Source organism: Sipha flava, unplaced genomic scaffold (assembly GCF_003268045.1).
Source record: "Sipha flava isolate LNK unplaced genomic scaffold, YSA_version1 0_pilon_pilon, whole genome shotgun sequence".
Lineage (NCBI taxonomy): Eukaryota > Metazoa > Arthropoda > Insecta > Hemiptera > Aphididae > Sipha > Sipha flava.
The window spans coordinates 3,610,296-3,635,387 of NW_020271713.1; positions in this window are offsets into that span (position 1 = coordinate 3,610,296).

Consider the following 25,092-nt stretch of genomic DNA (forward strand, 5'->3'; position numbering starts at 1 on the left):
ATCTAAAAATTCGTGAACACTAGACAAATACATCAAAAAACCAAATTGTAATTTTCGCGTGCTATAATTTTTTACGGGTACACGCAAAACATGTATAATTATATGTACATTCGGGGAGGTGTTATTTTCAAACGTTGTAAAACTAAAAAATTAAAAACCTTTTTTGTAGGTTTTAATAATTTAATATCGACAAACGATAATAAATGTCAAATTTGTGTAACGTTACGGCTTACACGCGCGCTGAACGAATCATTCGTTCAAATCCAATTGGTACTTTAGATTCGAAGGCAGGATGCATACATAATTCATTTTACAACGTTGTTTTTTCCATTTTTTTTTCTGCGTTCGTACTTCCAGAACTTAAAGCTATTTTTTTTTTTATAGAATCTCATTAGATCGGAAATTGTAATCTGAAGGCAATTTACAAAGACGTCGTTTTCAAATATCTCAATAAAGTTATTTATCGTTATGTTTCATTAATTAATGTACCTACTCTCTTTGCAAAAATTGATTTAATATTATTAGGCTTAGGGACTTCTAGCGTTTGCATACTTTTTTTTAATTATTGTTAAATATAGCAGAGTGCGAAATAAATTCGTTTCTCGGTGCCATGATATCAGATCTAAAATTTGAATGTGAGTATTTTTGCATATTTGATAGATTTTGCAGGAGAATGCTTATTTTAACATTATTATGCTTATTTTGCATATTTTGACAAATTTCTCAAATTGTATTATTTAAAATTAAAAACTATACATACATATAATTACAAATAATAAAATATATACATATTTCAACCAATCGAAAAAAAAATGTACTAAGAGGACCTAATACTTCCAGTAATATGCTATCTGCAAACTACCTCTTATATCTCGTTATAATTTTTGTGTAAGTATAAATAATACTATAAACCCGTATCGACCATATAACCCGCTGGATATTGACCGGATGTCGATAAAGATAATAATAATAATAATAATAATAATAATAATAATAATGGATATAAAATAATAGATTATTTGTTTAGTGTTCAGTTCAGTCGATTATTATCCGTCGTTGTTTTTGTGTCTCGCAATCACACAACGTCAAATCATACGTAAAACGTCGTACGCGATAATTTGTAACATTGTGTTATACCGAAAGTACAACAGTGTACGAGTTATCGACTAAAAAGTTTGTTTCGGATTTTAAAAATATATTTAAATCCGATGGACACGTTTTATTTTGTGTTTTGTTAGGTCAATTTTTTTTTTTTTTTTTAATGCATATAAAAACATATTATAATGCATATTTTAATGATTTTAGAATCATATTTGTGTATTTTTTAAAGCTATAAGTCCCAAAGCCTAAATATTATTAATAATGAACTTTGAATTATTTCTACAATAAATCATCGACACCTACATTAATTATATACGATAAAACAAGAAACTTTGTTTGATTGAAACGTTATTTATTATTAAAATCATATTACATTTTTCACCTGTTACTGAAATACGCGTAGATTTCTTTCGGTCAATTAACATATACGTGTTTAATTGTTTTTGAAGTTGGTTTTAGGAGCGTTTTTAATCGAGTCTTTATTCCAAAGCTAATGTGTAATAGATTCTCCTCGGATAAACTACCCGCTGATAAATCGCTTCGTACACTGTTCTAGCTAATTTATTTTTTTATTAACATGGCATTGGCTGCGATAGAATATAATTATCGAGTAAATAAAAATCCCGTGTCGAGCGTACCCCACTGGTTATTTTAGAAAGTAAATTGGGCCGTTCTCGAAAGGAAAAAATACTTATGCATACTGTACATTTTGAAATAAAAATCATCATTTTAATAACAGTACGTTCTGCAGTACGTTGTTTGTGAAAATACGAGAACGGTGATCCGTGGGACTTCATCACACAAAAAATCATTTAAGACTCAAAGAGTTGTTTCCTTAACTTCCTTTGTTGAACTAGGTATGATTTTCTCACATACGCTTTTACACAAAATGTGTGGAGTGTTATTATATATTTAGTTCGAAAGAACCAATCAATACAAAAGAACATAATGCAATGATTTAAGGTTTATTTTGTTTATAATTTTTTTAATATATTAGAAGTAAATTATTTTACGTTTGACACAAAAGTTATGTCATGATATTATGCCATAAATTACAGTCCTAAAGTATGGATTTTTATTTGATATTATGCTTGTCAATATTTCATTAATGTTATAAACAGGGAAGAAAAAACAAATCGTTTGATACTCAATTTATATCATATCTTTCGGAGTAAAAAATTAAAAAATTATCTTTTGAAAATCACTATGCATTTATTTAACAGATGATATACGAAGAAAAAAAGTATTTTAATATGAAACAAATACAGATAATTTATTTAGATAGTAATCTCACGCGAAATAAAAAATACTTACCTCTTTCTGGATAACTATAAAAAAGTCCCTTAAAACGATTCTTGTTAAGTGGAAAAACACTAAAAATAAATTTCAATTATTAATTTAAATATTTTTTTAATAAAGCATATAATTTATATAGTAATATGTGGGAAAAAATCATTTAAAAAATAAAAAATAATTTTTAATAAATTAAAAAAGTAATTTTTCAGCCAATCGGGTATAAGTTGTGTTATTAATAATTATTTTCATCGAAATGGGTAATTTTTTTTTTTTTTGGAATACTCATTTTAACATGCAAACCTGTGTTTGCGATGGATTAAAATATTGTTTTCAGGTCTATTTGAGATGAACATTCAACACAATTTTAGATACATATAAAAATATTTATTTTATATTAAAAAAAAAAAAAAAACTAATTTATTTATTCAATTTTTACAATTGCTTAAATTCATATATTTTTTTATTTTTTTTTAAAGAGGAAAAGAAATACAATTTTCGTTAAATATAAGTGAGCTTATAATATTATAATTAAACATCGATTTATTATAAAAGAATCGAATAACGACAGTACCTAAAATGCCGGCTGCAGTAAAACTATCTCCGTAAAGATACACCTTAATTTTAATTTTTTTGATCCTAGAGAAGATGGATCGAGAATAGGTATTTAATCTATCCAACCTATCTAAACTGCCCCTCCCCGTAATTACATCAATGCATACAGTATTATAAATTATTTTGCTTATAAAATACACGCGTGATGGGCAAGCGCACCCGCAGGATAAAATCCCACCCAGGGCAAGATTAAAATTCTAAGAGTCACAACGTGTATCTAAAAATATATGAGAACAAAATCAAATACCATAGAAATCGGTACTCGGGAGAATTTATAGTCTTAAACGATATGCAGTCTTGCGTAAACATTGTAAACAAATAAATACATTCAAGATTATACATTTTAGAATATCTAAAAATATGATAAATTTTACTAAACTTCATAAATGGATCTCAATAAAATTATGTTATAATTAATATGCGTGGTAATAAATTAACAATAGTTTAGAAACAAAAATTCCCAGTAGGGGCAATGGCCCTTTTGGCCTCCCCCTGCAGGCGCCCATGGTGATGGGCCATCGCTTTGTGTAGTTGAACAAATAAAGTAAGAAACAATTTTTTTTTTTTTGTTGAAGAAAAACGTATTGTTTTTTCATCCAAATCAGTTATCAGTGAATTCGATACATGGGTTTCATAAATATTCCATGATAACTTTATAAAATATGATTCAACTGCGATTTTTGAGATTGTATACACCGACCGTAAAAATGACAATAATAATTAACAAATGGGTTTTCTCTTTCGGATTTTTAGTTAAAAACCGTTTGGGTACGTAGCTTATACATATATTTATATATATATATGGCTACTTGTATTTACCGTGTTCGACATAGGCGTCAGTTGAATAGGTACACCATAAACGTGCCTGACCTCTTTACCTACTATCCTTTCCATTTTAAATATCCAACGGTACCTGTTCCGCGGTGTTTCGCCCAACCCGTTGAACACGCCGAACGTAGTTTAATATTGTACGGAAACGCTGCTATAGATCATAACTATTATCATTGTTATATTTTTATTATTATTATTGTCATTTCTGTACTTGCTTGCGAAAAAAATTCGTAGAATAATTTGGATCAATAGAAAAAAAATATGTAATTTCATAAGAGTCCCAGTCCTATTTATGAGTGATTAAGGAAAAAAAAATTATTAGTGCCATTTTAAAAATTTCTTACGCGTATCGTTTATTCATCCAAGGATATTTTATTTTTGTGATTCCCACGCGATGGTGGTTATGCGTTAGACTCGTCGTAGCAATGCATCCATGTACTGTGTCAAAAGCATTCGCCCTACGACAATAATTATCTATTATTAACAGTTTTACGTTCTATCAATAATTATTAATACTAGTAATATTCAGAACGCGGTATGCTATTGTCAACTCTGCGCTTGATTATAGGTCACTACGCGGTTTTCTATCGTCATTTGAACGGTATAGTACGTATTTTAATTCATCCTATTTTGAAAATTTGTCTATTGAAAAAATAATTCTGTTTTAATGTACGTCAACAACGTAATCTATGTCAATGCTGAGAGCAAACACTGGATGTCCCTCTAAAAAACACAGCTCTCGCTTAACCACGCACTATTGATGCTGTCATACAAGAAAAAAAAAATGTTTCAGAACGTAATAAATATATCACGCTTTGTAATGCAACTTTACGTGTACCCCCTTCGTGAACATTAAAATACGTCTTACGGTTCGATTTTTTATCGATTCATGATAAAATTTTGCCCAGCCATTCCCAAAATGTGTTTTGCGGAACCTCAAGGGTTCCGCAACATGCATATGAATATTCAGAGTAATAATCGTATCAATCAATAACAATGAACTGTCTTAAAAACACTAGCTAGAGTTAGAGACATTGGGGTTCCACCATGAGGCTCAAACTATTTCCTAAGGGTTCCGTTTTGGTAAAAGTTTGGTAACCGCTGGACATAATTGTACAACCGGAGACAGAGTTATATTTTTTTCGCTGTACACATAGTGGTGTGGCGACTGCGCGGAGTTTAGATTGAAATGTATTAATAACATCTATTATGTTTACGATTAATTCGAACAATAGTAAAAACAAATACATACATATATACACAGTCGTACACACAAGTTGCAGCTGCGAAATTTTTTTTCCGGTCGTTTTTCTTCTCTTTTCGACCGCGCGTGCGTGTACCTGCACGAAACCGGTCGAAGTTTGCAGTCGTTTCGGATGCACACAGTACTGTTTACTGTTGGAAAACCGTATTATCTACATTACATGTGCGGTGCAAAGTGAACGTGCTTAGGCCGGTCAATCGGTTCGATCGGTCGGCGGAGGCAGCGCAACGCGTCAAGCTGCATCAAGACGCAACTCGACAGCGGACGCGTATTGCCGTGTACACGTGTAACCCGTACGGATGTGAACGCCGTCGAAAAAATAATAAAATATGAACGGCCACTCGTTCCGTGTTGATCGAACACCGAGCGATCTTATTCGTGCTTTAAATTTTGCTCGGATTTTATTCTTTTGCAAGATTCTTAAAACGTCTTAAAATATCTATACTGGACGTGTATGCGTGTGCCTAAAAACACACCAAGTGAGTTTTGCGATGAATGATTACGACCTTGATGATGTTATTGTAAATATATTACGCGTACTTGATTTCTGTCGAAACGCTACGGCGCGGCGTGCGGGGACGATGATGTTTAAACGGTTTTGCGCTCGTACGTGCGTGGATCAGAAACGAATGAACAAAAAAACGTGTGGAGGACAGCAGTACGGCGACGAGTTTATGGTTGATTATTTTTTTTTAACGTCACGTGTGCTATATTTTAATTTTTATAATGTCGGCGTGTGTGCGACGTTTATAAATGTATAGTTTTCGATCGTTTCAACAGAACTGCAGTGTACAAGATATGTGTTCTACTGCAACGTAACGGGGCCGAGGTGATCAGAAATCGGATAGACAAGATAAATTAGTGGATGATACGTAATATAATATATATATATATATATATAATACTATCTTCCAGCTCATTAGTGTTAGCAGGTGTCTCGGGAACTTCTTGGTTACTGCTCTATTGGTTCTTCTTTTTGTAAATTCTTACAATAAACCCTATTGAAGGTGTGGAAAAAAAATTATTTTTCTAAACAACTCTTAGTGTTATAAATGTGGAATGCAATTAATAGTATTTATATCATCTTCACTTGTAAAATTAAACAAAATAATCAAACTCGTACGGTGTACAATCAGTTTTATTTGAAAAAAATACAACGAACCGTTCGTCGCGAGTTTCCTTTATGGGTTACCGGTCGATGGTGAAAGGTGTCATTCATTATAGGCTCTACTAACCAAAGAATCAAGTGATATCATTTATGTTTTTCAACCGTTGCAGTTCGGCGGTTCATTAATTGAACACAAGTCATATAAAGAAATGTTCGACCAGCAATTTTTGGATACAGACGAACAATTTTGTCAGTTCTCCAACCTAGGTCTTTTTCCTTCTTCAGGCGGACTACGATTATAACTCATGAATTACTGCGTGCTAATCGTTAATTAAAAATTTATACATATATTTATCAAACACGATGATATGTATAATTATTAAAATTTAAATAATAACATGTTTTTGTTAGCATCCGCAGAATTCGCGAATAACCCAAAATTGTCGAACCATCAGCGTTCGCCGTATTATTATATTACAAATGACGGTACGCTATAATAACCATTTTAGTTGCAATTTACGGTATATTTATAGGTTGTCAATGTACGCCCGGAGTGAATATACGCCGCGTAGGTACATCATTATCGGTTCAGTTACGCGACGTAGGTATTTTCACATCAACCAGTCCGATATGCCGAGACCGGTGATATACGATTGCGTACGATTGTCCCTTTTAGTAAAACGATTGCGTACGTTTTTATGGTTTCGTACGATTTCTCTACCTAGGCCTTAAAAACATTACGATTACGTACGAAAATGAGTGCAACGTTGCCAACATGTACTATTAAATTAAATTAAAAATAATAATAATATAATTTAAAAATATCATTATTATAATATTATAGTCAATTAAAAACAATATAAGATATTTAGGTATAAAAAGTACAATAAAAATACACATTATAAGTTATAAGTTAAAACCTTCGTATCGATAACCAGTCCCTGATAAAAAAATTAATACATTACCACCTATTTTAAATTGGTAGTATAGTTTTATTACATGGTTAATTTTTTGCATATCTTTAGATGGAATAGCTTTGGATATATTTTTTTGTATAGTGAATATTTTTATATCGATTTCAGCCTGTATTTCTTTCAATGCCTCAAGCACAAAGTATATTGGTGAATGTGCGTTATAGAATTGAGCATTAAATGTTCTGTGGAAACTCTCTGGACCATTTGTTGTTCTGACATTAAAATACGTAAAAATTACGGAATTAATAATGATCTAAATATTTTATGACACTTTATTTTTATGTATCAGAACATAAAGTTTAAAGTTATATTGTACAGGAATACTTCCAAATTTTTCTTATATTTATGATACCTTTTATTTATTGAAGGTTCTTCAGTCCATATATTAGTTGGAAATATGCAATTTGGTTGTATATAATTGTTATATAAAAATTTATAAATTATATTATATATATTGTTTATAAAAATCGTATAAAATATGAACAATCGTTTCCTAAAATAAGCTATATTACAAATTTTCACGATTTTGAACGACGGCAACATTATTGCACTAAGTATTGATAGGTAGAATGTACGCAATCGTAATATTGAAAAAGGTCCACACGGAATCGTATCATACGCAATCGTAACGCATCCGCCGAGACAACGTTGACATTCACCCGAGCACACGCGCACGGGACGCACTAGAAAAAATAAAAACGAAACGATACGAAACGCAACGCTGTACAATGCGTGTGCAGTTATCGAAAGAAACCCAAAACTCGCATTGGGCCCCGGGCTAGCGAAACGTTGCACCTTGTTTTTTTATGGTTTTTATGGTGATCCATGTTCATGCGAATTGTGCGGATAGTCATGCAAACTCATGCTAATTACATGATAAATATTAGGCCGATTTGTTTGCCAAAATTATAAATGGGCCGGGTCGGTGCAACGTACGTTATCGAAACGCACTTACCCGCCCAAATGTAGCGGTACACGTTTCAGCGGGCGGACGGTACCCCTTTAATTAATTTTATTCGACTCGAATTGATATACATCATAGAACGCATAAGTTGACGGTCAACAGAGTGTACACATCGTCGAGTCCCCTCGTTCATCTCCGTTTTTACGGCGAACAAAATTAACCTTCAATATTACTTTTTGTTCGGTCGAAAGTTTAAACGTAAAAACAATAAATAGGTGCCTGGCCGCGTACACCCTATTATGAACGACCGGCGGGCTAGCCCAATCATACCGCCTAGACATATTCCGACAATGGACATGAATGGAAACTCGTGTTTTAAGAAATATATTTAGTAACAGTAATATATTAAGTAACCATAAGAAATTGTATTTATTTAATTTTTTTTTTTTTTTTTTTTAATAAAATATCGGCTCAAATATTTTCATACAAATTCAATCAATGACGATAATAGTACAACAGTATAATAATTATTATTCTCCCCTCTCCGTTTATTATTGTGTTTTAATTAGGGTTTGGTTGTTAATGCTCTAAAATATAGTTAAAAATACTTTAAAAATCTGAAAAAATGCGTTAAAATGTATTTAATACAATTTAAAAACGATATTATAAAAATCGTGGTACCAAAGACTATATTATATTTATTCAACATAATAATAAAATAGGTATCTATTTGTTTAATATTTACATTTTTTTTTTTTTTTATTTAAATTTAACTCATATCATAAATTGCCTCTGTAATACAATCTTACTAATATTCTTTAAAGATATGAAAACAGTAATTATAAATTAAATATTTTATTTATACTACTCTCCTACCCTCAAAAACAAAGTCTTCAAAATTAAATCTACCACTGCTTATTATTTAATAAATTACATACTAAACGTGTAAGTTTTGAGCGAAAAAAATGTTGAAACATGTGATCAAATACCTTAATATCTAAGAATTTATAGATACATTTTGAAAAATGCTCTAAAAACTTGTTTCGCTTTAAAAATACATTTTAAGTTAAATTTGTCAAGGAATACCAATAAATGTAAAATAAAAACCACATTAAATTAATTAGTATCGAAACACATTTTCCGTTTACGGACCTACGTTTTGGGACATCAAAAAAAAAGACGCGTTTGTTATAATTTATATGTGTCGTCGGCCAATCGTCGTCCATTCTCGTTGTTCATCGCGTGTTAACATCTTTTTTTTCTTGTCAACCATCGTCAATACGTTAAATTAATGCAGTTTCTACCGAGAAGCGATACTAGTGGTGAATTAATCAATGACTTTTTTGACAAGCAGCGGTGGTTTGAGTTCAAAAGAGAAAGAACGTTCTCTTAATGGACTATAATAATATTATACCGTATACCTGCGTAGCGCATAATAGGTAAGTGCTGGTTTTTTTATTTTTCGCCTCGCGTTGCGTATCTATAAATGTCTCACCACACGTCTTGAACCATTATATGACCAGTGCACACCCGTGCAATGTATACAACTGCTGCGTTTCACATCTCCCGTCGCGGACGGTTGTAAACGTTTTTGTAATCATTTTCGAACGAAAATTACAGAACACTTATGGACCGATTTGTTTTTGATACAATACCGCACAAGGGCAATGTTTGCGTTGAAAGTTGACGAGTCGATGTTATTCCAACATATCAACATAGGTTGTATTTACGTTCGTATAAGTGTACGCGAAGTCATTGCGATGACTATTCGTTTGAATAATTTAAAAAATCGATCCGTTACCAAATAAACACGACCTACAATGCGCACACAGTTATATGTTTAAATCCACCTTTATTACGGTTGAAAAAGGTCTCCGATTTATCAGCGTAAATATTCGGCTGTTACTGTATCTATTACTGTCTTCATCGGTGGTGAACATGGAATCGCTTTTAAACGTGCAGATTATTTCAATTGGATTTTTCGCTCGTCTCGTATAAGTATAGTAATTTGACGATTACTCTTCTATGTTACAGAACCTAAGTATTTTTTAAAATGTTAAATTTCATCTATGCGAGGCACTGTGGTCATTAGTGAAAGGTGCAGCAAAACATATTGTTGATACTGAGAAGTGTTTTTATTTCGGATCCAACCGGTTCGTAAATATTTTTAGGTATTATTTTGTTCAATTTGTCCTTTTATTAATCATGATAGCGCAATAGACTCGTGCCTATTAAAAATCCGTTTCGTAATATAAATTGTACACGAAATTGTACTACAGTACTATATAAATATGATTGAAATCGGATGTTTTATTTTATTTTTCCTTTGTCTTTGAACATTACAGCAAAAATCAGATGTTAAAGAGGGCACAACTATTGAATAGTAAAAAAAAAAAATAATAATAATAATAATAATAATAATAATAATCTGAAATCGCTTTAGTTTTCGATGTTTTCAATAGAAAACGTAGAAACTACAAACGCACTTTCGAAATCAAAACTGTAACCGACTGTACAGATCATAACAAAGACCATATCAACATAGAACAGGTCGATATAATAATTTACCATATCTAAAACCGGTCGGTGTGGAACGTTTGAATTATCGAAATTATGATTATGACCGAAGTAAACTAAGTTATCATGAAATTAATTGTATCGAGCATTGCAATACGGCAATTTCAGAGGGAACCCGTTATGTTTTGAATATTTATAAGTTAGATAAATATACGTGGTAAAGTAACAAATGGTAAGCTAATGTATTTCCAATCGTCGAGAAATCTACCGTATTACGTTTTTGCTTGTTCGCCGAAAGCAAGTATACAAAGGGCCGTGCTTGAACTAGCAAAATAATAGAAGGTGAACGTGGTTTACCTGTAGAAAAATCACATAAAAAACGCCACCCGACGATTTTTATCTCGTCGCGACGCAAATGGCAATATCTTTCCCCCACCGTCAATCGTGACTTAAAAACACGAGTATTTCAAATACCACTTAAACTTTTTATTGTTAATCATTAAAAAAAAAAAAAAAAATCACAAGGGTTCGATTTAACATAAAAAGTTTGTCGGATTTGTTTTTTTTTTTGACAACGAATTAATACTTTACACTATAAATAGCAATTCACGTCTTTTTTTATTTAGATCATTAATTCTAATAACGTTTTATTTTTTAATCCAGATAATCATAAGTAGGTACTAGTATTGGAACATATATTCGGGTTTTTAAATATCCGGATGGCCGAAGTGTACTATCTAAATAGATTTAAATTGCAAAATCCGTAATATTCGAGTACCTGATTTATATTTTGATGTCCGCACATTACGGATAATCTGACTTCCGAATATACCTACCTCTACTCGAATATTCAGATTTCTGTTTCCAATGTTTTTCAAGTAGATACCTTGGTATTTATTTTCATTGCGACTCGTGAGATAAACGTACTACGTACAGCATACATTTAACATCGAAATGGAAATATTATAAACAATAACAAAAATAATAAACGTTATAAAAATAATTTAGAGAAACATTATCAACATGCGTGAATAGTAACTATATAATAATAAAATATTTTATTATAATACAACAAAACATTATGAGGCTGATTTTTTTTTCTGTATCGTCAAATGCTAATTTTTCACGTCAGTTTTTGAAGGAATTACTTTTATTATTTAAGTTGATGTCTCCTTTTGTGCGTAAAATTCTGTAACAAAGCCATTCTTCTATTTTTCTTATCGTAATCGTTTTTTTCAAATTTCAATTTTTTGCAAATGTTAACACAAATTTACCATTTCATTTTCCAAGCGGAGTTAAATTACAAGTGATATACTGCGAGATTTTGGCACACTATTCCGTCCCTATACATCTTAATTATAAACGCTCACGGATACAATAAAATATCAAAGGATTGATCCAGGGTACGAGTAAAAGTATATCCCGTTAATCGTAATATCTCTTTACGTATGTTTCAATACCGTATTTGCGGTATGTATGTCTGGACTAACAATAGTAAACGAAATGATAATACGAGTATTTTATGCATTATAAAAAATCTAAATGTTTCTTTTCTTAGGAATGATATTATTTTTATATATTATCAGTAAAATTATTATACTAATCGCTTTATTAATGATCAATATTTTGTCATCTCTCTTTACATAGTATCAAGATACATCGAATTATGTATACAGTGTATATGATCGTGGGACACTACATATCATCGGTATACAGTAGGTATGATATTAGAAATAAAATATTACTTATCAAATATAGCTATAATATTGTTGTGTATTTATTTATAAAGTTTTTTGTTGAATAATAAATTATAATATTATTATCAGTGGTTGAATTTGTGGAGGAGGTAGTGCAGGGGGACGGAGCTTCTTTACTATTTTATTATTTTTTTTCTTTTTTGTGTATCCCAACTATATTTTTTACTAAGATCGGAGAACGCCATAAACTCACTCTCGAAATCATTTTTAATTAAAATTTGAAAATTAATTGATGTCAACAATTTAGTTAGTTTTAATATTTTTTATTATGTTTAATTCTTTTTTATGGTTGTTTATATCATATTGTATGTTCCTGAATACTTTTTTATAGTTCGTTTGTATGAAAATAATATCCCTAATACGCATTAGTATAAGGTCTATGAATACTATAAATATGTACAGAAGAAATGTAGTATTCAAAATTTACTTAGGTGGTATTGACTGTAGTCAGAATGGCTTAAATAGGTTAATTTTATTTTAAAACGCTTTCATTTTAAACATTATTCATATATGAACAAAAATGTTCATATACAGAAAGCCTATATGATTGAGGTTCTAATGTGCACGTTCATGTTTATATTATAGGCCAGTATGACTTTGTAGGTAAGGAGGTGTGTATAGTGAAGCTCCCCACAAGTCTCCGTTAGGTAATTTTACTCTTGAAACGGATTTTTTAAATCGTTGTAATCAGCTCCCCAACTTAATTTTTCACAATTCAAACACTGAATATTATACAAAACCCATCAAATTGAAAGTAAAATATTGTAATTTAATTTATTTTCGGTAAAAGGTTCGTCCTTAATTTAATTTTTATTATGATCGTTTTATTTTTGAATTTATACACTTTGGATTTAAAAAAAGAAAAAGTTCATGAGGTAATTTAATTTACAATTTTCATTTTATTTTATCATTTTACTGCATTATGATCAATTAGTAATTACTTAATATATAAAAATAATTTTTCAACAAAGAAAATTAACTCTTTATATAATTCAGAATTAAATCTATTTTGAGAACAGTTTTTAGTTACATGAACGCATTTGTAGCGATTCGAATAAATTTACTTTAGAAAACGTAGAAAATATGTCTCTAATTACTGAAGATAAGTATAGTCATAAAGATATTTAATTAAACGTACTTAATGGAATTTTTCCAATTTGTCATAGACGCGGACATATATTGAATGTGGATTCTGATACAACTTGACTGATGAGTTAAGTTAGTGTTTTAAGCGAGTTCGGATTAAGGCGACATTATTTTTAATGAAGTCTCACGAATGAAAAAAAAAGTAGATTTCTTATTTGAAGCTTAAAGAATTTAACTATAAAATTATCCAGATTAATTATTAGGCATACAATATTGTCTGATATTGTCTGATTTTAAATTTGTTATAATTGCTATAAAGGTATTTAAATTATAATAAATTAAGTTTTAATCACAAAAGAAATATCTCTACTTCAATGTTCTTCTTCTGAAAAATCATAAGATCTGGCAATTTAATTAATAATTCATTGTGAATGATACTAATACGTTCGTTCATCATATACTATATATTAAATAATATATTTTTACGTTATTAACTTCTTGAAAAATATTGTAACGCTTTTGTAATTTCAGTTGAAAAAAGTATTACTCTGAAGAATGCTATTTTATGAAATAAGATGCATGACAAAAAATTATTGCCTTTTTTTTTTTCTCTTTAACACGATACTAATGATACGACTTATCTGAATTTAAAAGTAATATATTAAATATGCCTTGTATAATAATTAATATTTTAGTTATGATTATAAATTAATATATTAGTGTATACACTCAAGTATAATATCCCAATAATGTAAAATTCAAATGCATTTTAAGACCTATGGTGTTTTTTATTTTTAATAAAAATTATATTATTTATAAATCTGATCTTCTTCCACAAATCTAAGTTAAAACCGGCTTCGATCAAGACTTATAATTTAGCAATACAATTAGTTTATTCATGGTATTCTTTTTTTATGTGAATCGTATAACTTACATATTAATAATAATTAAAGCATAAATTTATATGCAATAAAAATTTTTTAAATATTTAAAAATATACAAAACTGAATTCTTATTATTTCTAGGGTTATTATTTATCATAACTTGATATTATTACATTAAATATTAGTTCATATAATAATAATAATTGTAATTGTAATTGTAAATTGTAAATAATAATTTGAGTCGCTTTATATAATAAAGACCTAAGTAAATATTTTATCAAAAACGTGATTATTACAGATTCGGTATAACTTAGACGCATCGATTCATGTTTAAACAGCTTTAATTCGATTACTATAACCTATTATAAACAAGCATTTTAAATATGAAAATGTTTTCTTCAGTCATGGACTAAGACCGTTCAGCATAAAACTTATATTATAATCAAAAATAATATCAGTTGATCAATTTTTTAAAAAGTTGCAGTAGCTGAGTTAATGGTCCATAAACGAAATAGCAAAAAAAAAAAAATTGTAACAAACTTAAAGATGAAGTTGAGGAAAAAACAAAACTCAATTTTTATATTGTTGCTTTATGTTATGATTATATGCAAAATTTATTTCCTCTTAAATTCCTGTTTGGGAAATGTTTTATTAGAAGCAACTGTCAGTATCAGTTTTCGGTATACATGATATTAAAATAGGAAAATCGACAATTGTTTTGTATTATGAAGGACAAGTTAAAAAAGAACCTGATGAAGCTTAAATAAATGTGCGTTGAAATTTGAGTTGAGATATTTTTCCCAGTTGTCAATGAAAAATTCGATATTGACATTTTTTCGTTGGTCTAAGTTCTACTCACATTAAATAAACGATTACATTTTGTTGTATTGAAAATAGACGGGTAGTTGCTTATTATACATAAATGTCGCATTTTAATTCCGACGCTTGTACAAAAACGAACATTATACTTGTATTTGAAAATATGTACATTTTTAACAGGTCACGAATCGTTGCCTGTTACTAACTATCGCAGAAACTCGAAAATCACTGTTTGTAGATACCATAATATCATAACATAAGGTATTATATAATCATTTTTAAAAGAAAGCAAAAGTAATTACAGTAAAAAAAGTTTTAAGTAAAAAGTAGTAAAATCTATTTGAATATATACTTTACTTTTATGGCACAGTTAATCCTATATTACATAAGTACCTTATTTCCATAAAAAAAAAAAATTAAAAATATAAAAATATTTAAGGTTATTAAAGTATGTTATCTATGTTATTGTTAAAATTACAAAAATATTTTTTTACTTCTCACTACATCACTAAATAATTATTTTAGACACGTAGCTGAAAGTGCACTCCGTTAAACATGATTTAATTAAGATTTATAACATTTAATGCACATAATCCAATAATATTTATGCACCACGATAAGATAACTCGTTGATTAGAACAGTGGCAGATCCAGGATTTAATATTGGGGGAGGGCTCATAGTCCATAACGCAAATTTTAAATTTTTTTAGTAATTAACAAATAGATAATAATTTTAAATATGTATTTGTTTTTATTTTTTTAAAGATCATATTTAAATTATAATAATATTGTAAGAAATGTATAACGATAAAGATAATTGTAATCTCCTAGATTTTGAAAAAATATCTAATACTCCCTCAGGTTTTAAATCAATTTGTTTATGGATATTAAGCTAAGCTAACCCGTTTAAACGGTTTTCCCCTATTGTTGTTTTTTAATATGTTTTTATATTTATGCATTTTAGTGTTGAGAAAGACCGCTCATTTGTCAATGTTGTTACAGGTAATATTGCCGAAATCGGTAAAAGTTGACGAATTTTTGGAAATTATCATATCTTTATATTATTATCATTTAATTTACATCATTATTTTTGAGCGAAACAATATAGAGGATAAAATTGTAAAGATTAAAATAAAACCTTAACACTATTGAATTAATACAACCTAACTTTAATTAATAAAACTTAACCCCTAATGAGAGGGCCGAGGGCCTTCGGTCCCTCCCCCTTAAATCCACCATTGGATTAGTGTTGGTCAACCGAAAACTCATAGCCCGATGGAACGCTGTTTAATCAGAAAAATTAACGATATGTTTACGAAGAGGGTTTCGAAAAAATATGAGGGTATAAAAAAAATAATAAAACTAGTTAATGCAGTTATTCTTCGGTTTATCGGGGAGGGTTATTCTAACATGTATGTTGTTCACTTTCATTCCCGAGTTCGTAACGATTTGATGGTTGACAAAATATAATGAAATTTCGTTGGCGAATGACTAATGTGACCAAACACGGTTATCGAATGCCGTTTCATCATTACCATAGATACATAACGCACAATGTGCTTAATGTTACGGTAATGGCTTCATTTATTATTATTATTATTATTATTATTATATTGACCTTTGGCCGCCCCATGCGTCGTCCTACGTAACGGGCACAGGTTTACTACCGTTGTCGTCGAAAAATAATCGTCGTCATCATACCGCAAACAGAACATGTTTATGTTTATGATCTGGTGATTATTAATTTTTTTCGCTTGTTACGTATTTTTCGAAATCCGGCAGTTCTTTTGTGGACACCGTCGTGGCACGCGTAGTCGACCGTGAGGTTTGCGCGACGCGTCCTACGCGTCCGCGCACCGCGATGACTGGTGATAAACGGTTTACGTATTCGTATAAAAGACCCGTCGATCGACATATTACATGAGTACCGTCACGGCCAGATAAAAAAAAAAAAACGTTTGCGTCTTCGTCCGTTCGTGTCGCCGTCCGAATAGAAAGTTGATCCGGCGAAATGTTACGTTTCGGACAGTGAGAGAATAACGTACGCAGCGTTCCGGTGCAGGTACGAGGATCGGTGTGGCTGATTGCGTAGCACTGTTGTAGGTGGATAGGTCGGTGTCAGACAGCCGTGTTGAACGCTGAAGACATCGGCCATTAGGATATCGTTGTGTAAACATGTGCGCGGTGTGCCGTAGAAGTAACGGGTTCCGATACGGACGTCGGTGAAACACAGCAAAGGTCAATCGCTTTCCGATCGTTTTCTACATTAATCGTTCAGTCTGCAGTTGCGCCGAGCTTGCATTTATTCGTCGACCTACAGCTACGCCGTTCACACATTTCGGACCGTGTTATCCACTTAAATTAGCGATTTCCCAATTCGGTTGAGTTCGATAACGGTGATCGACTGTAGAAATCATGATGAATAATAATGAACGCGAGAAGCTTGGGACTTCACGAGACTTCAGATATCGTTTTTACAACAATGTTGATCTTGTGGATAAGAATTTTGTGAACATTTATATCCATATACCTCTAGGTATCTCATGTAGGGAATAAATTAAAAAACAAAATATATATATATATATAACTAAAATATTTTATAAACGTCTATTCACGTCGTGTTAACACAATTCACTGCGTAATGAATACAATGGAATGTTAACAACAATTGTACAGTACAATACGATACTCTCATTTCATAGCTTTTGAATTTTTTTCAATGTTTATAATAAAAGGTTTTATATTTAATTGAAAACATCCATGAAAGTATGAAAAGCAACAAACAATGAAAGTATGTATGCGCTGTTTTAAATAAAGTTCTGAACATACAAATATGTACGTTAAAAATGTTTAGAATTGAAATTTGCAGTTTATTTGATTTATGTTTTGTTTTCATTGGTTCAGATTTTGATTACATGTATTTTTAAAATGTTATGCAAATGAACCAAGTTTAAAGCCCAGTAACAACACTATAGATCATAGACCAAGGGTGATTTTTGTGTGCTATATCTCGTGTAGGAACTAACATTCGCCCTTTACAGCGACCAACGCCGTGACGCGTTCGCACACGACGCCAACAACAGGTGTTTTTCTCGTATTTTACCTTTTACGAATCGTATAGCGCGTTTTTGGATTTAATACCGTTATGTGCGTCCATGGATACGTACACCACATAACCGTGCAAAACGTTGTCGGCAGATAAAAGTCACATAAGCACGTACGTATATACCCGAATTGTTCTCAAACAATTCTTCGAGTTGGTCAAGTATAATAATTGGCTCGCTGCCCCGGTATATACGTGAAATAGAACGAAAGTGGGAAGCCGTTTATTTTCGAATTGATAAACGTTTCCACCATTTGTTTTACCTCGTTCATTGCATGGGGCCTAAATCTTTTCAGCTGACATCTGAAAAGCTATATTAACCTATAATCTTTATCCCGGTTGTGTCCTCGAGCTTGTAAATGTCACCTCGAAACCGGTATCCAGTAAATTCACCTTGGTTTGATTTAGTTATTTTTTATTTGTCATTCTCAATTATTTGAAAAGCTGATAATAAATTCAAAAAATACTTCCATCACTCTACTAATGACAAAAAATTCACTATTAGAAATCATTACTCTTTTCGATGATCGGAGTAATCTTTTTGATTGAAACCTTGTTGGCAGACACAACAAGAAAAAAATACCAAAAAAAAAAAAAATCATACATACTAAAATTAATATATTCCTTGCTCCGCTTAGAATCTAAAATTATTAATTTAAAAACATGTAAATACCATGGACTTTGGAAATGAAAAAAATGCAAAAGGATTAAGGAGTGTACGCACGAAACGTTAGTTTTTATTATTAAAGGTATCTAAATAATTCGAATTAATAATACGAATTCATATCGCGGACATTACATGACGGCTGGTTATAAGAAATATATATCAGAATTCTAAAATGGCTTATATATTATAGCCAGAGCTGAAAATTGTGTGTTTAAAATATTATTGGGAAAAAGTAATTTGCGTCGGACGAAATGAATTGAACATAAACTGTATTGATTCTATCTCGTATTTATGTATGTTTATATATATATTTATATTATACGTTGGCGTCTGATGGCGTTTTATTAGTTATTTTTATTTATTTATTATTATTATTATTATTATTATTATTATGCGATACATGCATCCCCGGGGAAATTGTTCGTCTTGACTGGGGTCTGCGCACGAGAATTTGTAAAACCTCGGACGAGGAAAAATACGAACTCATCGAATGTAACATAAAACATACATAATATACAGAAAATCTTGCAAAATCACCGCTGAATGCCGATGGCGTTTTCCGTCAAACACGTAAAACGAAAAATACACATATTTGGGTACATATAGCAGTATTATATAGTTACACAAGAATAACACCATTGCAGTACGTACACGAACGAGTGCAAAAATACTTTATATATTATACATAACTACGTTCATGTATGTATGTGTGCGCGTGAGTACATGTGTGTATATAGAAATTGCGAACATATTGTATTTTACTCGTGTATATGTTGGTACATGGTGGCGTGTAACTTGACTTAACTGAAAAAAAAAAAATACTTTTAGTCCAATATTATTTTGAACCAAAAACTGTTTCGTATTTTTAAGGTTCTGCAACATCCATGTCACGTAAACTGTATTATTCCATTTTATTTTTATTTTCTCGTACACACGAGTATACTCAAGATACGTCAAATCAACATACATTTAGACTGAATTTTCAACTTTCACATTGAAAACCTATGAGTACGAGTAATATACCTCGAAAATGTATGATAATTCATCCCATTCAGCTGCACAAAACAGTCAGCGTTAATCATACATACATGTGGCCAACGTGCGACAATCACAAGGTTACCAATTTATTAGTATGGAATGGCGTATTATAGGTCTTACGAACTGTAATATAAAAAATGTTTTTTTCATTTTTTATTGACAGTGAAAATCCTAATAGAGTTTTTAGATATATTTTTAAATTATTTTTTGTAGTACAATACAATGTGTAAATAATATCCCTAAGCCTTGAACTATTCGTTCACAAAATAATTTCAAAAACATTTTTATAATAGAAATAGGGTCTTAAAAATGTTAACTTATTTATATACGTACTCGATTATTAAAATACCATCAGTAGTATGTGTATATAAATAATTTACATTATAAAATCGAAATTAAAAAAAAATTGTGTTATGCCCCACCCCTCCAAATACAGTCCTAGAACCGGCACTGTAGATATTAGTATAGACTTATGGTCATTGTTATCCATATTATTGTTACAAGTTTATAATCGTACAAGATGTAACGGTTTGCGTCGACGAGTAGCGGCGAGTGAGCAGAGAAGAGATATGTGTCATGCGGGTATCGTTACGAACAAGCCACGACGATCAGCAGCCTATGTCTACACCCGTCAGCTATTGAGTCGAGCACCAGTACCAGCTGCGGCGTAATTGTGATGATTTTCTGTTCGTATATGCGCCTGCATATTAAATGCCGTCAGGATACGAGAAACGACCAGTGCGTGCCGTATTCACCGTGTGCTGCACGATTGCGATCGATGACAGGGACGGAAAGGGTCGGCCTGACCGCAGCATGGGGCCGGGATTTCTGCCGGGGCCCTAGTTGTGTTTTATTTTTTCGGAGCCCCCGTTCTCTAATGAAAAAATGAAAAATATAAATCCGTATAACTATATCGCCATAGAAAGACTACTATATGATACGATTAAATCGTTCATAGAATAATACAGAACCGGTTAATGAGCAAGGAAAACGTAGGTACTCAACCGATCAGTTATTTTGCGACCAACATAAACGAATAACAATATCTATATTTAGGTATTATCAATAGTTGGTAGCTGATATATTTAATGAATGTGCATTATACGTTTTAAGAGTTTTTTATATTATGCTACCTTTGTTTGATTTGTTTTTCGAAAGGTCACTGAGTGACATTAGATAAAATTTCCTGCCTGGGCCCTTTGGTACCCAGGCTAACCCTGGGGATGGATATGGGTATGGATTGCCCGTTTCAGTGACACAATATTGAAAGCATAGTGCACTACGCGCGTTTACGTGTACCCATCAGTGTCGTCTCGTAATCTGCTGCGGTGCAGTTATTGTGTCTTGCACGGGCACGCACACGCTTCGCACACACCTATAATATTCGGTAAGTATACGAACACGGTGGCGACGTCGAAAGATGACACGTGCATAAACTCTATGTAAATATAATGTGCACAAAATTATAAGAGTAGAACGATATTAACGATTTGATTGAATTTCACCCGCGGTGTTCACGAGCAATATCGACGCAAATTTGTTTGAAAGAGTTTTTAGTCTGTGAAGTTGATTCCACAACGTTTTACTCTCCATTTTTAATTTTTTAGTCCTCCGACGTTTCTCTCGTTCCATTAATACTACGTTTCACGTCCCATCGAGTGTAAGTCAATAATGAACCTGGAAGTTGCGGTGCGCAGACCTAATGGCATATAAAAGGGCCCGGCAGTGATTTTCCTCTTGCGCTACAGTTTCTTTTGTTCGTATTCAGCCTTTGTACGGCACGAAGTTACTCGTGGGAATTATTATTATTCATACGGATCTTAATCAGTGGAAATTACGCGGCTAGAGGTCCAGGGAAAATGAACCTCTCTTCAGCCGGCATACCGGAATAAAATAATAATTACATTATAACAGGTACGTAGAGTCGGGATTTAAAGCGCGAACGAAATCGTGGTCGAATCACATAATTGTAAATATTATTATTCGAACGGATTTTTTATCGAACAGAAATGATAATCGAAAGGCCGACGTCGCCCGTTGTACGTTTGACGTGAAACGCCAACACGAAACGGTTCACTGTTCATATTTTTTGTCCGAACTCAACACGCCCGTTCGTGGTCGTATTGATTCGATTGAGAATTTTCAATATTCCTGTTCGTACAGCCGTACAAAACGTCACGGGCCCGAATACTCGTAACGAACGAACATGCACGTTAAGTGCGTAGGGTGTTGGCTGCACAGGGATACCGGTAGAACGGTGCAATTATTCCGTGTCGTGTGCACGACTCGAGAGCGACCGCGTGATCGCTTATACGGGCACTGCAGGCGCTGACCGCGATTTCACCGCAATAACAACGGCGAGCGTACGACATTCAAACGGTGTTTGCACAGCCGATGGCGTCCGCCCACTCCTCGTGAGATGCCGTTCGCGCGCAGAAAGTGACGCGTCGAGGAATAAAAAAACGAAACGCCTATGAACAACAACAATCATTTCTGATATCAACTCGTCCGCCGCGCTCCCGCAGTCGCCCAAAAACTACTACGACTACTACGTTATAAATCCGTTATTTTTCTCTTTCGGAGCGCACTCCCCCCCCTCCCCACACACACCGCAGCTCGTTAGTATTGTTAATACGTCGCGTATTTTCAACCGATTCGGAAACCCGAACGATCCCTTCGCCGTCGATTTGTCGCAATACCGTCGTCGTCCGTCCGTCCGTGTTTTCCCCGCTAGTCGATTCATTCGGACAGCGCTCGTAACGCGGCATGTGAAAACGTTTCACGGATGCTCGTCCCGGTGGCGTCCCCAGACTTTTTTTTTTTTTGTAGCGGGAGGGCGAACTATTTATTCAAGTTTACGTATTTTCCTAGACCGATATAAATAACAGACATTTGAAGAAGAAAAAGGTCACGGGGGTCTACTCACCCATTCGCCCCTTCCCTGAGGACGCCCCTTGCTCGATAATATTTCCCTCGAATGGTGTGCACAATTGATAGAGCGTATATCATCAATTCGCCTTAATGTATCCACCGCGCCTGCGAGTTTATCGTCTAACACAGCGGTTCCAACCTTTTTGGTAGTGCGGACTACCGATTTCGTAAAAAATCTCTGAGACCCACCAATAGTTATATGTGTATAATGTGCACGTACGTCAGTTATAACAATTTATTTAATATAAAAACAATTGTTTATCAAAAAAAAAAAAAAAAAACTTCATTGAACCAGATTATTCAAGAGTTAAACAGTTTAATGTAATTTTGGATTGTCACCCACGAGAGAATCAATATCTGGATTAAAAATGAAAAGTTTTAGACTTAAATCACTCAAAGTTCAATTTATTCCTAGATTTATTTTTTAAAAAAATTAAAGTAGAAAAATCTCGTTTACACAGACACACAGATCGAAATATAGCCTATCAAGTTACTAAGTGAAATCTTACAAATTGCTTGAAAGTCTTGCCAGCTGTGTAGTTTTAAAAAACGATTTTAGAGTCTGATCACATGAAAGTTCAATCAACAAATCTTCTTCACTTACTGATATTTAATATTTTAAAAATACATATATGTAAGTGATGTTAATATAATATGATTCACGGCCCAGTACCATCTGCTGGCGGCCCATGCGTTGGGAATCGCTGAACTAACATTTCGCGGCAATCGTTCTGCATCTTACGCTATCTATGACAAATGCGTAATAGTAACTTTGTAGCCTAAACTACAGACTGCTATTATGCTTTGCGCACCAATTGTCAATTAAGCATGAATTAGGTTTTGTTCTAGGTATATTTATAGTCTATATTATGATCCAAAAGATTTCCTGCAGAAAACGGTTGTCGAACACTGTAATACATAACACACGTGATCGCGGTGCGAAAAAAAAACAAACGCGGAAATCGCGACGAAAAAATAAAAAATGTGTACAGAATATTTCGTCCACGACCTTGAATTGTTCCTTTTACGTACATTAATATTGCAATACATTACGTATTAACGAAGTTTTCAGAACGAGAGAAACATAAACGATTTTTCTTGAAAAGAAAAATTCAAATAAAAAATAGGTCGAGAGAGGTCGACCACCCCTACACTTAATTCCCTCCTACCCTTTTACTCGTACATGTAATACGGTGTGTATGAATATACATCGACCGAATAGTACTACCCGATGTTTGTGCGTACATGTAAGTACGTTCAGACGGCCGGAAATGCGGCTACCGGTACAGCGTGTCGGCAATCCGTGATGGGTGAACGAAATGGCGTAAAACTCCCCCATCGGTCTATTGCTGAGGTCGATGTCAATATCACTTCTTTTTGGATACAGAACGTGTGTGTGTGCGTGAATAGTTGACACACCGGTTTATTGTGTGAGCACATTTTCCCTACATTCTTCCCCAGTGGGAACCGCTGTAAATTTTCGTCGGCATAGGGTATCAATAGGGATTAATAAGAGTTATTCTGCGATAACACTCGTCTCTGTAGTTTTAACCTTTGTTCCGCCACCGAAAAAACCGTTACCGTGAAGTGTCAGTTGAACGGGGTGAAAGAATTAGCTTAAGTTCACCTACGGTATAATATTTATTACAATAAACATCGGGGACATCGCCCCCGCAACTCTGTACATCGCTCCCTTATCGCGATTGTCATTTCGATTTATAAATGATTTATTATTCAGTTTTCACCAGTATACATGAAAACTCACTCAGTTTTTCGTGACTGAAATTACCTATGACTGGTCGATAGTATAACAAAGCGAGTAACGGTCTGTGAATGACCAATGTACCCTGGACTGATTTAAGAAAAATTTTCATAACAATATCCCGTGTATAATTTGTACAGTGAACGTAAAACAAATAAGCAAGTGTAATAGGCAACAAATTATTCTAGTGCGTAATTAGATGTGAGTTCTATAGTCCGTACAATAATATATATTACTTTGTTTTATAATTTTTTTTTTTTTTTTGTTTAAGAGTGTTTTGTTATCAAACACTTGTCATTTTATTTGCTAATTAATTATTCATGAAATTTATTACATGCATACTAAGTTTACACTCACTCTAAATTACATTAATTCCAAGCTCTTAGAATATCTTACAAATAAGAATGTCAGCGATAAACGTAATATTTATGAGCGTAT